The 13,910-nt window shown below is 44.1% G+C and overlaps 1 pseudogene; it reads right to left on the bottom strand.

The window, feature by feature from the left end:
- Positions 1–13,252: 13,252 nt before the first annotated feature.
- LOC108593033 (large ribosomal subunit protein mL40 pseudogene) lies at positions 13,253–13,553 on the bottom strand (annotated as a pseudogene).
- Between the last annotated feature and the right edge of the window lie 357 nt (positions 13,554–13,910).

Raw genomic sequence — 13,910 nt, 5'->3', positions numbered from 1 at the left:
TATGTAGTTTTTTCACTCTCATGCTGTATTTTTCCTTAAAAAATAGGTCTTGGAGAATATTCATATTAGTACTGTGTTGTTCTTTTTCATGACTGTATAATATTCCATTTATGGATATACCATCTTTTATTGAACTGGTTCCCTGTTATTAGATCTTTAGGTTGGTTCACATCTTTGGCTCTAACAGACAGCCCTGCACTGAATATCAATGGTATGTATTTTTGAGTAAACTAGATAGATGGACAACTGGCCCTTGCTTGGCTATGAGACTTAGGTTAACAGACTTGCTTTAGATTTCTAACTGTAGCATCGATAGTACAAGCTTTCAAAGAACTCCTGTAGCCAAGGATTCTTCTTTCCAAATCTTCTCCCTAAAACCAGATGGTTTAAAAAAATTCAAATCCCAAATATAAATAACACCAAAGCAGATATTTTGTTTAATACTTAAGTATAATATAAAATGTTATTATAGTATAAGTTATATATTGTCTGACAAGTGCTGCCTACAGTAATTCCTCACTGATCCAGTATCACAAGGACATAACTCATTCCGACTAACCAAGAACTTGCAGGTAACATATTGATTTTAGAACTGAGTATTTTTGTACTGAAATAATTTTGAATGGAAATCTTCATGCAATCCCCTGCTTTATCAAATATGATACATGAATGTTGGCTCTCCTTGTTTGTGTACTCGATGCCATGGTTTTGAGCATCCCCTATTGCAACGTGCTGATTCTCGCTGAGCCATTGTGTGAACTATGGTCTAAGAGCCCTGATACTAAATGGCCCCATTTTCTCCAGGAAGTCTTCTGATGCCTAAGACTGATCAATGCTCCTCCAGTGCCCCCTAGTGTCCTGTACTCCCCCTTGGCCTCTTAACACATTGTATTGAAATCATTTCTTGCCTGTCTGCCCCCTCCACACCCTTGTGTATGAGCCAGGGTGCCTCTGTGAAGGCAAGAATATGTTCTCGTCATTTCTATGTACCCAGCTCCTAAGGATAGTGCCTAGCCTACAATACTTACCCATAAATACGTGTTGAGTGAATGAATGAATAGTTAAAGAAACAAAGGAATGAATAGATTCCTGTATTCTTTCTTTGAGTCCTTCTCTCTGCTTTTTAAAGCTTTTATTTTTGTCTTCTTTCACACCGTTGCGTTTTTTACATTCAGCATGTTGCCCTTGGCCACTGTGCCCTCTAACTCTCTGCAGCTTGAGAAACTCAGCTGCGCCTGTGAAATGAGTAGAGATTAAAAATGAGTAGGGATCGGAGGCCTCTCCATGATTCAAGTTTATTGCTTTAGTGCATAATCTTTCTGACAGGTGTTTTGGGAATTCAAAGACGTATTTTGTTTTCCTCCCAGCTCTGGTGTTCCGAATTGAGTTGTCAGTCAGCTGATTGCTAGGTTAAAAAGTAACTGCTGTTTTGTAAGTCTTCAAAAAATGAGTGAAGAGTCTTGTTATGTGGCCAACAAAACACTATGAAGCATGAGATTATCCATCACAATACTTGCACATGGTAAGAGATTAATATGCATTTACTGATAGGCATATCAAAAAAAGAAAAGCTCAGAGCATGTTCCCATCACCCTCAGTAATATCTGACGTATGGAGGAATTACACAATGCCAGGCATTGTATTCAAGTTATCTCATTTAGTCTTCATGAAGATCTAGTGAGATGGGCACTGTTACAATATTCATTTCATAGATGAGGAGATTGAGGCTTAGAGAGATTAAGAGCCTTTCCAAGGCGCTATTAAGTTGGGAGTTTGGCTAACACCCAGATCTGTTGATTCTCAAAACCATGGTCCTAACTCTAACTACTCTACTCTACTGATCCTAGAGGCTTTCAATTTCATCAGAGAGGCAAGATAAACACAGATGAAACTACTGAGACTTCTCAAAATACTCCAGCTTGTGACTGGGCCCCTGATAACCTTTCTCCTACTCATCTGCCAGCTCTTGCCTGTATAAATTGCCCCCCAGTCATGCTGGGCCCTTTGCAGCATGCTGAGCTCATTCCTGCCACAGCGCCTCTGCCCTGGCCATTCTTTCAGCCTGGAACACTCTCCCTCTAGGTGTATCCATGGCTTTCTCCTTCCTTTCATTTAGTTTTCACTTACATGTGACTTTCGGACAGAGATCTCTGTTGACAACCTTAGCTAAAATAGCATCCCCTGATGCTCTGTTTGAACTTACTCTGCTTTATTTTCTTTGTTTTACCATGACTCAACAGGATATTCATTATCTTTCTCTATTTTGGTTTTTATTGCCGGTGTCTTCCACGCAGTCGTAAACTCTGGGAAGCCAGAGACTTTGTGTGAAGCTCCGGCAGCTAGAATAGTGCCTGGCACACAGTAGCACTCAATACATCAATGAACAAACGCCTTTACTTTATGTCAGTGTTCTTTAAGATAATTGACGTACATTGAACAGCAATCCTATGCCTGATATTTTACCAGATGTTTTTCATTATAATGTCTCGTATATTACTTTGCCACAGCCCTATGGGAGAGCTGTATTATTTTATTTTCATTGTACAGACACAGATAAGGAAATCGAGTTCAGAGAGGTTAAAGAACAGGCTCCAGGCAGCTGGCAGCTGAGCAGGATCTGACATGGAGTCCACAGAGTCTGACATGGAGTCCATGCTCTTTGCCACTGTGAGTTACGTCCCGGGAGTTCATTCTTCCAGGCTTATTTTTCTTGCAGTGCTGAAGTCTATGTCTGCAAAGCTTTTAGCGGCAAGTAGTTTCCCTTCCATTTTGCCCTCATGATATTTCAACAAGTTCTAACAGGACAGAGAAGAAAACTGAATTACAGGCCTTTCAAGCTCCCGTCTAATGTCCACAAGCCATAACCTCACAAAGGTCAGAACACGGGAAGACTGCTTGTCCAGAATCAGATTTCATTCTGGATACTTCAGATCTCTTAACTTTTCAGCCATGACAGATGGCTCATGTGAGCAGTAATGAGGAGTGGCTGGAGGAACGCCTAAGTAAAGAAGGTTTTATGTTCCTGCCCACCCCACTGACATACGGAAAACCTGTTTCCTGAGAAGAATGTCTTCCAAAGTTTCTGATGATGAGGCAACAGGTTTTGTTCAAGTGCAGTTTGTTTGTTTGTTTGTTTGTTTGTTTGTTTGTTTGTTTGTTTTAGAGGAGCCAGGGACAGGCAAAGAACACAAAACCTCAGTCTGTAACAATTGGTTAACCCTTCAAGTTTCTTACAGTCTAACCTGATCCCAAATGGCAGAATCCCAGTCACTCTATTGTGCAGGTTGGAGTCAAGTGGTGCGATCTCAGCTCACTGCATTCTCTGCCTCCCAGTTTCAATCCATTCTCCAGCCTCTGCTTCCCAAGCATCTGGGATTACAGGCGCCCACCACCATGCTTGGCTAATTTTTGTATTTTTGTAGAGATGGGGGTTTCGCCATGTTGGCCAGGCTGGTCTCAAACTCCTGACCTCAAGTAATCCACTTGCCTCAGCCTCCCAAAGTGCTGGGATTGTGCCACTGCACCTGGCCCAAGTGCAGTGTTTGCAGCCTGCTTTCCTTATACGGCTGTGATTGTTGGAGGTTACATCATGTCGTCTGAAGGCAGAGAGTCAGTCTCCAATCCCCTTCGATAGAATAATCCTACTCAGAAGGTGGAACCTGGAAAGGCACTTGGACAAACCCACCTCATTCACTTTTGCTTGTTCTTGCAGGCGAGGGTGAAAGAAGGTGGTTCTTTCACATAAAATGAAAACAACTCAGGATTAATATCAACTCTATTTCTCATGAGGCACCAATATGGCGGTCTGGGTTTTGTTAGAAATAAAAGTTTTGGTGTTTCTTTATTAACAAACCATTTGTTGTTGTTGTAGGGTCATGCCCTAAACACCCATAATTTTAGGGTATTTATGAAACAGTATTGGGGTGCTGCAGAGGAGGGTGGGAAGAGAAAGTTAAAAGGAGGAAGTTGGAGTCATCAAGCCTATATTGGTGACAGCTAGAAGGGAAGTGGTATGCCCACTCCAAAGTGCTAAGCTTTTAGGAGGCAGCCAGGAGAACTAACTTTTATCCTGCAATTGCTCAGCTGTAGGCAACATAGTGGCCCTTACACAGATCCCCAAAGCAGGTGTCATTATCTGAGGGAGAACTGTGGGGATCGCTCCCGTGTGAGGCCCCTAGGAAATGGGCCTCGCCATACGGTGAGCTTGAGCCCGGACACAGATCCCCGGTTGGGGGGAGTCGAGCTGAGGGAAAGCAGGAACCGAGAGAGGGACTATACTATTCAAAATAATTAGCAGACATTACTTTAGGGATATGAGGACTTGGGAGGCATTGTGTCCACTTTCGGTTCCTTATGGTTTATTGCTTCATTGTGTTCATTTTTGGATCCTTGCTACATTAGTTGTAAAATATTAACTTCAGTATTTTACAATTGTTAAGTATTTACTGGGCGTAACTTACTTACCTTGTGCTATTCCTTTTACTAGTTCCCCAGAATTGTTTTTTGTTTCTTTTGTTATTTGACAAATGCTCTGATGTAAACAACATTAAGCAGAAAAGTATATAATGGAATCTACTGCAAAAATAAAATGGCTGCCTGGGCATAGCCTAATCCAGTCCTCCAGACCACGCTCTTTTCTTTTTTTCCACACACACTCTCTTCCAGGTTTGGGACCCTCTCGCTGGAGGAGATTCCCGGGCTTGTGTTCAGTTCACAACAATTATCCACAACTCAGTTTTCAAAAAAATGAAAGAGCTCAGAGAGGTTGATAGTTAACCCAAGGTCTCACATGTAAGATACACTTTTCCGTTTAAAAGTCTTGATGAATCTCTTATATCTCTATAGAAAATGAAAATCCAAACCCGTGTCCAAGGCCCTTCACTCCCTAACTTCCCATCCTCATTTCACAACCCTCCACCCTTGCACGTGGACATCCCTGAGTGTAGCCATGTGGTCCTGCTCTGGTGATTTGCACCTGTTCTTGTCACTACCTCCAATGCCCTCCCTGAAGGGCCATCTGACAAATGTCAGCTCAGTTTTTCAGATTCTTCCCAGGTATGGCTTCCTCCTCCAGGAAGTCTTCCAAGCTCATCTTGAGTTGGGGCTCCCTCTTATGAGCTTTGATAGCACCCTGTGCTCTGTGTATCCTCCATGATGCTGCAAGTCACTATAAATCCAAATCTGATGGTCACTTTAGACTCACACTCTTCAGTGGCTTCCCACAGTGGATCCAAGGCCAAATTCTGAATGGAAGTGCAGTATCCAATACTCAACCCTCTTGATGTGACGTCTCTTCCCCAACCTTTTCTTCCAAATTGCATCGTCCAGTCTGGTAGCTGCTAGCCCCATCTGGCTACTTACATTTAAAATATTTGAAGTTAAAGAAAAGGCAATATTCAATTTTGTAGTCAAATTAGCCACGTGCTGTGAAGTCAGCATTTTATGGTGCATCAGATCATAGGCAATGGCACCAGCCAGACCTCGGTTCAAGTCTCAGTTCCAACATTTACTAGCAGGCCTTGGGCAAGTTTTTAGAATTCTCTGAACCAGACTCAAGTTCTTAATCTGTAAAAAGGAAATAATACTACCTCTCTCCCTCATAGACTCATAGTGAGAAAAGAATAAGATTGCATGATGTAAAATGCTTAGCCCAAGGCCTGGTGCATAATGAACGCTTTGAAACTGTTAGCCCTATGCACCAAGCCCTGTGCTCAGAGGTGGAAATATAAATATATAATACATAGGACAGAGTCTTTTGCCTCAAGGAGCTCATAAAAGAAAGCGATGGCTTCCCTATAGAGATTTTCATGTCCAATTTGGGACTATAATATAGCCTGAACCCTTCCACCCACCTCCCCCTGCCCATCCTCACTCCTTTTCAAACTTCTACATCTGTCCTGTCTGGTCTCAGTTGGGCAAATTACTGAACCTTGTGTTTGGTGGAATGGGCTTTGATGTGGTTTGGATGGTTGTCCTCTGCAGACCTCCTGTGGAAATGTAACTCCCAGTGTTGGCGGTGGAGCCTGGTGGGAGGTGTTTGAGTCATGGAGCCTGATCCCGCATGAATAACGTGGTGGTGTTCTTAGGATAGTGAGTGAGTTCTTGCTCTGAGTTCATGTGTGATCTCGTTGATTAAGAGTGTAGTGCCTCCCCGTGTCTTGTTGCTGCTTTCCTTACGTGTATGCCTGCTCTGCCTTCACCTTCTGCCATGGGTAAAAGTTCCCTGAGGCCTCACCAGAATCCAGGCAGATACCAGCACCATGCTTCTTGTACAGCCTACAGAGCCATGAGCCAGTTAAACCTCTTTTCTTTCTTTCTTTCCTTTCTCTCTTTCTTTCTTTCTTTCTTTTCTTTCTTTCTTTCTTTCTAAGACAGAGTCTCACTTTGTCACCCAGGCTAGAGTGCAGTGGCTTGATCTCAGCTCACTGCAACCTCTGCCTCCTGGGTTCAAGCAATTCTCATGCCTCAGCCTCCCCAGTAGCTGGACTTACAGAGATATGCCAACAGGCCCAGCTAATGTTTCGTATTTTTAGTAGAGATGGGGTTTCAACATGTTGGCCAGGCTGGTCTCAAACTCCTGACCTCAAGTGATCTGCCTACCCCAGCCTCCCAAAGTGCTGGGATTACAAGTGTGAGCCACCATGCCCGGCTGTAAAGCCCTCTTCTTTATAAATTACCCAGTCTTATGCATTCCTTTATAGCCACCCAAGAATGGACTAACACAGTCTTCATTATTGCCACTGTCCCATTGTCATCCATCTCTCGTTGGTAATATCTCTGCTCGGTTAAAGGTGATTTGTGCTCTACCTGGAGGTTATCACTTCAAGGTCACCCGATTCCATGGGTTCGAATAGAAAGATGCAGCTAGTGTGCAATGTCCTTTGCCTTTTATCTGCCTCACTGACCTGAGATGCCATGATTCATCTGCAGTAGCGTCTTCCATTCCACCACATCATCGGAAAGATCTCTGCTTACTTATTGGCATTCAGTGGGAGCCTTAGTGACAAGGCTGAGCTGATGGAAGGGTTGGTATACATCATGAATATGAATATCATTATTCAAATTATCCTGGTAGATGTTGAAGATAAAAGGAGATGTTTTATTTTGTGTTCATTAAGCACTGGAGGGTATTTCCCCCTGGCTGCTGACTCATTATGCCTGTTATGGTTAATGGGAGTTAAATTTCAGCATCACATCAAGGGGGATAAATGATCCCTCAAGTATTTGGAAACTGCTTCCTCCAAATTGCAGATCAAAGCTAGGTTAGGAACTTCTATGCTGTCTCACTAATGGATTAGACAAACTGCATTATTTGAATTTTTCTCTCCAAACGCTAACTTTCCCTAAGTAGGAATGATTACAGAAATTTCCTAAGCATGAGTGATTGTGTGGTCTACGGCAGCCAGCCACCATTACAGCTTTTGCCTCCAGGGAGAAAAATTAACATCGCCTGTTATGTATCAGGAGCTCTGCTTATGCCCTCTCACTCACAGTGGACAAAAACCCCAATGAGACATCCTGTATATGAGGAAGCTGAGGCCCAGAGTGGTTAAATTACCCACCTCAGATCATCCGGCGGATGGGAGAGCCAGGCAACAACACAGGGCTTTCTGGCTTGGAAACATGAAAATCTACTGTTTGGGGCCATCTCCCAAGTGTCTGTCAGATGCCTGCTCTAGAAGAATGTTATGTTCAAGGCTGGAGCAGGCATATGAGGAAAGCTCATAATGAAGTTGCTGGAGAGGTGTGGCTGATTCATAAGAACCCATACGAGCTATCTGCTGATGTGGTTTTCTCCTCTTCCATGCATCTGCTGATGAGAAAATGAATTAATTCTGGGTCACTGTGGGTGAGAGCTGGGAAAGTGCCCCCTTCTGTGACTTGGGAGTGAGAAGGAGCCTGTTGGAGGTGAGGGAATGTGGGCAGGAAAGAGCAAGTTGCTGGGTCGTGCCTTCAGCATCCTCCTGGAATCAGAGGCGTCACCTTGTCTGTCACCTTACAGTAGAGGAGGCTTCTAGTGACTTCTGGAAAGAAAGAAATCCTAGAAAGCTCAGCCTCTTGCAGGTTTTCATAGCATTTAAGATAAAATGTCTCTGCTGCCACGTGACACCTGTTCTCTTGTTGTCACTGAAGATGGAGTAAAAAAGAATTCCTGTCCTTTTCATAGCATCTCTTCCTGTGACTGCTTCTGGGCCCCAAATAGAACATGGCCCAGTTTTGTATCTTCCTCCCAGGACCCATTTTCTGGGTCTGGGTAATGTTTGTGTTGTTCTCCTTTGTGCTCTCTTCAGCTCAGCTCTGTCTGGGTGAAATGTGGGGCCCAAGAGGAAACGGAAATGGATCCACTAAGCAACACTTGGAGAAACAGCTGACTCTGCTGAGCCCCCACCTGGAAGGCTGCGCTCAGCTCTGAGCACCTAATTACCAGCCAGGTACAGACGAATGGGGTGAGCGTGAGGGGAAATGCAACAAGAATGATGGAGAAGGACAACTTGATTTATGAAGAAAGATTAAAAGAGCTGAATAGGTAGAGCTCAGTAAATGATGATCTGGAGGAACTCAGGGACCATCCACTTACAGCCGAAGGTTGTAAACAGTGAGCAGAGTAAGAATTATTTTGGTTAGAGCTAAGAAATATAACAAAGGGTAATGAAGAGAAATTTATAATAATAATGGACTGTAATGTTATACCTATTTCCAACCCAAGAAACCTTAAGACATTTTATGGCTAAGTATAATATACACCCTACAACGAGGTGTACTGAGACTGTAATGTGGCTTGTAATTTAGCTGAAGCCTTTAAAAAAAAAAAAAAGAAAAAATTCAGTGGGAGGGTAATGGGCACTTTGTGTGTGAAGCACAGGGCCCCAGCTTTGTTTTCCCTCCTGCCCACTCACAGGCATACTGTAGGTGGAGAATGGTGTTGCTTTGCATAAATAAGACCACTTTCAAAGTTTCCTGCTGCCATTTTCAGAGATGCACAGAATCCAAACTCCGTTTTATAGAAAAAAGTAGAAGGATCTTCACAGTCAGGGAAAGATGGGTCTGAGAAAACAGTGGAAGGCTGCTGCAGTTTAGTTCTTAACACTAGCAGGCTGTCTCGGTCCATTCAGGCTGCTGTAACAAAATACCATGGACTGAGTGGCTTATAAACAACAGAAACTTATTTCTTATGGTTCTGGAGGCTGGGAAGTCCAAGATCAAGGTGCCAGCAGATTGAGTTCATAGATAGATTCACAGATAGTGTCCTGCTGTGTCCCACGTGGTGGAAAGAGCATAATAGCTCCCTGGAGCCAGTTTTATAAGGCTGCTAATCTCATTCATGAGGGCCTAGCCCTTGTGACCTACTTACCACCCAAAGACCTCACTTCCTAGTACCACGACCTTGGGAGTTAGATTTCCAACCTATGAATTTTGGAGACACACAAGCATTCAGAATTAGAGCACTGATGGGGTAGGTGGGACTGAAGCCAGAACTGCAACGTTTTCCCCTTGCCTCTGTCCAGACTCTGAAATGGTGTGGATTTGCCCACATCTTTCCTTTATCTGGACCTCCGCATCCCCAGCCTCTGTCTGAAGAAGCAAACCTTGGCCCCTTTTCTGATTAGAATACTGAGGGATGGGTGAGGCTTTGCGTTTTGCTGTTCTCTCTGCTTGGATGGCTTCCTCCTCAAATATCTACATCACCCACTTCCTCATTTCATTCAGATTCTGCTCAAATGAACTCATTAGAGAGTCTGTACCAGGTCATCCTGCCTAAAATAGCAGGACTCTCCCCCCTTCATCACTCTCCAGCAACTTACTCCTCTTTATTTTTTTGAAGCATACTTATGTCAACCTAAATAACAGAGAGGTTTTCTAAAAGAAAAGGTATTTATTTGGAAATAGAACATTGCAGTGGTAAAATGTGTGCCTTAGTAAACTATGTGTGTATTCACGGAGGTAAAGGAAGACATAAGTTTTTAAAGGAAAAATGAGGAGGATTACATAATTGTTTTGAAATAATCCTACTTGGTTACACAGATTAGTAACAAGGCTGACACCAGCCCAAGGTTACACAAGCAGATGCTGGGCAGATGTCCTTGCTAAAGTATTTTTTGTGTAAGGTTGTGATGACCTTTGGGTAAGGTTGTGGATTTTGCAGTTGTATTAGTCTATTTTCATGCTGGTAATAAAGATATACCTGAGACTAGATAATTTATAAAGAAAAGAGATTGTTGTTGTGGTTTGAGAAGGAGTTTTGCTCTTGTTGCCCAGGCTAGAGTGCAATGGCGGGGTCTCGGCTCACTGCAACCTCTGTCTCCTGGGTTCAAGTGATTCTCCTGCCTCAGCCTTCCCAGTAGCTAGGATTACAGGTGCCCACCACCACTCCCAGCTAATTTTTGGTATTTTTAGTAGAGACGGGGTTGCACCATGTTTGTCAGGCTGGTCTTGAACTCCTGACCTCAAGTGATTCACTCGCCTCAGCCTCCCAAAGTGCTGGGATCACAGGTGTGAGCCACCATGCCTGGCTGAAAAGAGGTTTAATGGACTCACAGTTCCACATAGCTGGAGGGCCTCACAATCATGGTAAAAGACAAAGGAGGGGAAAAGTCACATCTTATATGGCAGCAGGCAAGAGGGATTGTGTAGGGGAACTCCCCTTTATAAAACCACCTGATCTCATGAGACTTATTCTCTATCATGAGAATAACATGGGAAAGATCTGCCCACATGATTCAGTTACCTCCCACCAGGTCCCTCCCATGACATGTGGGAATTATGGGAGTTACAATTCAAGATGAGATTTCGGTGGGGAACAGCCAACCATATCAGCAGTCTTTTGTAATAGTTTCTGTTTTCATGAATACCAGTGTGATGCCTCTCTTCATGGCCTTCCTCAGCTCTATTTGTCAGTTTTTTCTTTCATTTTTTTGAACATTAGTGACCCCATTTTGATTCTTTCATACTTATCAATACCACAAATTATTATATTATCCATATCATATAACTATTTTTTTCCATCTCCTCTGACTTGAATGTAAGCTCCTTAAGGACAGGGTCTTTGCCTGCTCTGCCCATTGCTGCAACCAGCAACTAGACAACTTCCTGGCCACTTATAGCATATACTCAGCAAATGTTAACAACATGAATGAACTTGATGTACCTTGGGCTTCTCAGATAAAGAAATTGCATGTGTAGTTTAGGTCTGCAGCATGTCCTATGGCATATGCTAGTGCTCTTCTCTCCAATTCACAGAGAGAAAAACCGAGGCACATGGTTAAAACTTGAGACACATCTACATGGCAGGAGCTAGATTTGATTCTCTCAGAGCTTTCTTTGATTCTTAGCATCTCCTCCCAGAGTCCAAATTGTATGTCTCTATGCTCCTTGACTCCCACATTGCATGAACTTGTAGAAAGTCATAAAGGAGACAGATGTGGTGTCTCACGCCTGTAATCTCAGCATTTTGGGACTCCAAGGTGGGAGGATTGCTTGAGCCCAGGAGTTTGAGATCAGCCTGGGCAACATGGTGAAACCCCATCTCTAAAAAAAAAAAAAAAAAATAGAAAAATTAGCTGGGCATGGTGGCACATGCCTGTAGTCCCAGCTACTCAGGAGGCTGAGGTAGGAAGATTGCTGCTTGAGCCCAGGAGGTCGAGGCTGCAGTGAGCCAAGACTGTGCCACTGCACTCCAGCCTGGGTGCCAGAGTGAGATCCTGTCTCAAAACAAAAATAAAATGAAAAGCAAACAAAAAAAAAAACCCCACAAAGTCGTAAAGGGATTATAAAGAAACTCTTCATGCAGAATTGGATAAGTGTATAAAATAATGATCTCATTATAGGAAAATCTACAAAGCTGGGCCAACTCTCCTTGGTTGCTAATTATAGGCACCTGAAGTCTCTGGCACAGGTTGTTCGCACAATATCTACTTCAGCTGGTTGTTCTATATGTACATACACAGAGCTTTGCTGTTCCAAATAGCTGAGAACGTGGAAGAGGTGCTTTTCTGCTGTGCTTTTTCTGCCTTCCATCTGGCTAAGATTCTTAATGGCCATATACAAGGCCGATAATGTGTTTTCTGACCTAAGTTTCCAGTGCTTGTTTTCAACTTAATATTTGCTGAGGCATCAGGAGGACTCAGAGGTTTCCCTCTTTGTCATTAATACAGAGTCAACAACATGCCAGGGAGCAATATGGGGACTGGAGGAGGTAGTCATAGTTCTCGGCTGGAGTCCTCAGGAGGGAGTTTTAGCAGGAGAATTGAGAAGCCAGATCATTCTCAACAACTACTGTTGTCTTAGGAAATGAGGTCATGATGTGCTAGTCACTGTGTGGGGAGCCTTTGAAACCAGTTTGTTTAGTAGCAGAGAGTTGAGGGCTGTTTCTGTGGCCAAGGGGAATCCAGGATGAACCAGCCATAAGGAAGAAACCTCCAGGGACATTGCGAGGCCAGCATGACGGAGAACATTTGGGGCTTTTTCTCACCCATTGTATTAATCTATTTACAAGCTGCTAATAAAGACATGCCTGAGACTGGGTAATTTATAAAGGAAAGAGGTTTAATAGACTCACAGTTCTACATGGCTGAGGAGGCCTCACAATCATGGCAGAAAGCAAAGAAGAAGAAACTCACATCTTACAGGGCGGCAGGCAAGAGAGCCTGTGCAGGGGAACTCCCATTTGTAAAACCGTCAGATCTCATGAGAGATCCAAGAACTTTATAGGGGTAATAAAATCTTCAATAGGAATTAGCTCCTGACTAGCCTTTTCCAGTCTTCGGATCCTCCTTTTCAAGCGGTTCTTTACTGCTTGGTCTTTTTTAGGATCTACCTTCTTCTTCTTTGGAACAGGTTCTGATCTCATGGGAATAAGTTCCCAGAAGGACAACAATGAAGCTCGCTGGTGGGAGTCCCCAATCTGCGCCTGCCAAGTTCCCAGAAGCCCGCTCGTCCGGCGCAGAGGTAGCAGCGAGACGCCTGGCAGCACAGAGGTCGTCATGTCTACCCTTGTCGCTTCTGGGCGTGCGCCCCTTCACAGTCTGGCCCGCAGCGCCTCCTGCGGAGGTCCAGCCGCACCGCGCTCCGGCGTTCTGGCTGCCGGGTCTGGGACGCGCCTGTCCCCCGCCCCCGACGCGGCCCCCCCCCCTTTTTTTTTTTTTTAATTAAATCAGTATTTATTAACAGCGTGCCTGATTCTGTGGAAAGCAGACTTGAACCCTGGTCATTCCTACTCTCAGGGGCAGCACATTAAGGACAGCTGCCTGCAAGTCTATCTCTTAAATTCCACTTATGTGTACACCTTGGTGATGTCACTGTACCTGCCTTCAGGGGGCTGGTAGTTAGGGATAGGTGGTGTGTAATGTGGCCCTTCCCTCTCAAAGGGGAACAGGTTGGAATCCCGCTTGAAGGCCTCAGCATGGAGCTTCGGGGACTCGAGTCGTAGTTCCTCCAGGGCTTCTTGCTGGGCTTCTAGCATGGCCTTGATGGTGTCCCTCTCCATCTCATGCTCTTGCTGCTTGTACAAGGACCACTTCTTCAGAAGCAGAGCTCTCCGCTCAGTCACTGCCATGAGAACGGTATGGGGAAAACCCCACCCATGATTCAATTATCTCCACCTGGCCCCACCCTTGACACACGGGGTTATTACAATTCAAGGTGAGATCTGGATGGGGACACAGCCAAACCACATCACCCATAAAGAACACTGCCTTGCACATTAGAGAGTTGATGCTTTGCTTTGCTTTTGCAAAAGACTTTACTCTGTGCAACAACTCAGCAAGCAAGGCCAGCCCTCTTAGTCCCACTTCTATGAATTGCAGAAGAAATGATAAAAGAACAAAGATTCTGGAGGTCACTGGCTTCCCTCAATTTGCAATAATTCCTTCTCTTCGAGACCGCCCCCCTCATCTCCTTATAGATCCAGATGC

The sequence above is a fragment of the Callithrix jacchus genome, chromosome 11 (assembly GCF_049354715.1).
Source record: "Callithrix jacchus isolate 240 chromosome 11, calJac240_pri, whole genome shotgun sequence".
Lineage (NCBI taxonomy): Eukaryota > Metazoa > Chordata > Mammalia > Primates > Cebidae > Callithrix > Callithrix jacchus.
Note: the sequence above shows the minus strand (reverse complement) of the source record. Positions and strands in the feature narration are given on the sequence as shown.